This window comes from Podarcis raffonei, chromosome 6 (genome assembly GCF_027172205.1).
Source record: "Podarcis raffonei isolate rPodRaf1 chromosome 6, rPodRaf1.pri, whole genome shotgun sequence".
NCBI classification, from domain to species: Eukaryota; Metazoa; Chordata; class Lepidosauria; order Squamata; family Lacertidae; genus Podarcis; species Podarcis raffonei.
In genome coordinates, this window is record NC_070607.1 from 66,701,637 (window position 1) to 66,705,200 (window position 3,564).

Below are 3,564 nucleotides of genomic sequence, written 5' to 3' on the forward strand. Positions count from 1 at the left end.
GTACCAACACTTCCTGGAGCACTGAAACCTGGTCTCTGCCAGAGACAGGATACAGGGCTAAACTGATCAGACCCAATAAGTTTGTTCTCATATAAGTCTTCTGTCACAATAGAATGGAATGTCCCATGCCTTCTTTATGAAATAATCATCGTGGGAGAGGTAGAGGAAACAGAAGATCTCCCTACTATCTGACAAAGGCTATCGGTTTCCCCATCTGGCTTCCTCTCCACATCTTTTAAGAGCATTTTTCTTGCTCACAAAGTAATAAAGCACAAAGTAATAAAGCACAGGTTGCTGCTAAATATGCTGACACAGAGACTAGATTGAGTTGTGTGCAGTGCAAGAGTCCCTCTGTGTTAGATCCTGAGCATTGCTCTTTAGTTATTCTGCTGTTGAGCCACATCTCAATAAATATGTATTTCACATAAGCAGTATGTAGCAGCTCCTTGGGTGGCTGAGTTATTCGACTACAAAAATGGTTTGCTGTTTCAACGGTGGAGCTTTGTAGGCTCCCATGGCCTAGAATGAAAGCTGACTCACATAAGCAGTATTCCATGCGCATACAAATGAATCCTTTTCTAGTAAATTTCCCATTAGGAAACAGGTCCGCACAATGCTAAAAGTGTCTGGAAAGTAATTTAAACAAAGGGGAGAAGCCAAATCATTACAAGGTAGTCCTTGGAGGAGAAGAGTGATGTGGGCACCCCCACATTATGTGGATCAAATAAGAAATTACTGAGGGCAGTGAAGCTATTGTGTAGCTAAGGACAAGATTGTGGCATCATATGCTCTGAAATGCAGCTTTCCTAGTCATGGTGGCACGATAGTGGTACCTCAGGTTACAGACACTTCAGGTTACAGACTCCGCTAACCCAGAAATAGTACCTCGGGTTAAGAACTTTGCCTCAGGATGAGAACAGAAATTGCGCAGCTGCGGTGTGGCGGCAATGGGAGGCCCCATTAGCTAAAGTGGTACCTCAGGTTAAGAACAGTTTCAGGTTAAGAATGGACCTCCAGAACGAATTAAGTTCTTAACCCAAGGTACCACTGTATAGTGAGGGAAAACCCTTCAGATTGAATTCTCTCCTTTTATACACATTTGAGAGTTTTAGTTTTATTTAATAGAGTCTGTAATGGGAAACTCTAAAGGGCAGTGATGTCCAAGATGCCGAAGGATCAGTTTGACAAATTGATTACATGCAACTGGAACTCGCCACCCTGAGACAGCATTTTATATTTTTCTTAGCTCAAGAGGGCCTCATTGCTAAGCTGATCAGAGAAAATATTTTTGTTGCTTCTAACTCCATTTTTAACCATTCTTGAGGAATGGTTTTCTCTTTCCCTTTTCTCTCTGCACAGTACACTAACTTTTCTCTGCACTGTGACAGTGCAGAGCTCTGTCTCTGAGCTCCTTTCTGTTAACCCCCTCCTTTTCTTTCTCCATTACATACAGCTTCCTTTTCTCTCTCAAATCACACACATCTATCTTCTGCTTCACCACAAATCTGCAAATCCCATCTATCCCCACCTTTTCCCATTTCCCCATCTCTGCTCCCCTTTTCTTCCTCTAATCTTCATTCTCTTTTCTCCCCACCTTCCCACCCCATTCTGCCATTCCCTGCCACCTTATCTGAAGTCCCTACGAGTTTTCATTATGCTTTCATTATCCCAGCAGCTCACACCAGTGAAGACTTCATGGGCACAGGTGAGCCCAAGCAGCTTGATTTGCTGGATGAAAAAGCTGTCACTAACTCCTTCATGTGCTTTTGAAATCTGGGCGATACTGGGAGGAACAGTACAGGCGCAGGCACTCTCTTCGCTCCAAATATTGCTGGGGTTTTGAATTTCCACAGAAGCCCACAAATAGGGATGGAGCTGCAGTTGACCTGTGGACTAGCGCAGACGTGGCCTAGAGAAATAAACCCCTTTTTTCTAAGAAAACTGTTATTTGTAAGTTAGTGCATTTGAAAGAAATACATGTCACAGCTTGAAATACATGTCACATATCATTTTGAGATGGGGGTTGTTTAAATTATCTATGTAACTGCATTACAGCAGATATCCAAAATGTAAATGTTCATAGCAGACCTGGTACTGTGTATTTGTGAAAACTAGGAGTCCTGCATGCCATGCTGTAATATTCAGAGCACTGCCAGCAGAGGTCGCCAGGCCACTTGAGTAAGACAAGGCAGACTCAAAGCATGATTTGTTTGCTCACAATGAACCCTCACAGGAGGTGTCTCCTATTTCTGCTTCAACGCTCTAGCACCAAATCCAGATGTTCAAGAGAAATCTCTGGAACGCCAGGCTCTGTCCCCAAAAATGACAAGCCCCCAAAACTTAGATGTGGGAACTGTCCCTCCAAGTGAGAAATGAAGGTCTGTGAGGAATAAAAGGTGTTAAATCATAGCCCAGTGGCAGAAGGCATTCTCACGCGGGTGGCGCTGTGGGTTAAACCACAGAGCCTAGGGCTTGCTGATCAGAAGGTTGGCAGTTTGAATCCCCGCCCCGGGGTGAGCTCCCGTTGCTCGGTCCCTGCTCCTGCCAACCTAACAGTTCAGAAGCATGTCAAAGTGTAAGTAGATAAATAGGTACCGCTCCGGCGGGAAGGTAAATGGCATTTCTGTGCACTGCTCTGGTTCACCAGAAGCGGCTTAGTCATGCTGGCCATGTAACCCAGAAGCTGTACGCCGCAACCCCAGAGTCGGTCACAACTGGACCTAATGGTCAGGGGTCCCTTTACCTTTACCTTTAATTGGGGAAGGGGTTCCACTGGATGAGAGGCAAACATTAGTACAATGTGGAGGAAAGAGGGAAACTCTGGATTCTCCTTAAGCATGACAAAAAAATAATAATTGTTATCTACCTTGAAGTGCCAGGATTGATAAAGCTGTTGATCCAAAGTAAATGAGGTTGTACGACAGTCCTGTCAAAGAATCACAGAATCAATGAATTGTAGAGTTGGAAGGGACCACGAGGATAATCTTCTAGTCCAACCCCCTGCAATGCAAGAATCTTTCACCCAGTAGAATCTCATGCTCTACTGACTTTCCTGACATCACATTTTGGGTTATGTGTGAAACAGACAGTGGCCCCAACTGCCACACAGGCTAATGTGCTAAGCACACCTGATGCCTAATGTGTTCTACAAATGTTGTTGGACTCCACTTTGACCATCCTTGCCCTAAAGGAAGACTCATGCAGGTTCACTTTCCAATTGATTTCAGCTCAAGGACTGCCACAGACCCAGAGTTCCAGCACTCAGACTGGTCTGCTCCTCTTGTGACAAATCACCTTCGACATTCCTGGGTGGCCCACCCAATTTTGCTAGAGTTGCTAGCTACAAATGCCCTCATCAGCTCAAAGTGCAGATTCAAATGCTTTTCAACAGTGACAGGCGGGGGGAGGGGGAGAGAATATCTCTGTGCATGTATTATTTCCCTCACCCGCATGCATTATTTCTGCCTTCATCTCTAGAAACTGCAAACATGCAGGCTTTCCCACACAGACAGATTCATGGCAGGTTTCCTCTTCCTTAAATACAGGAGAGCCAGACACACAAAC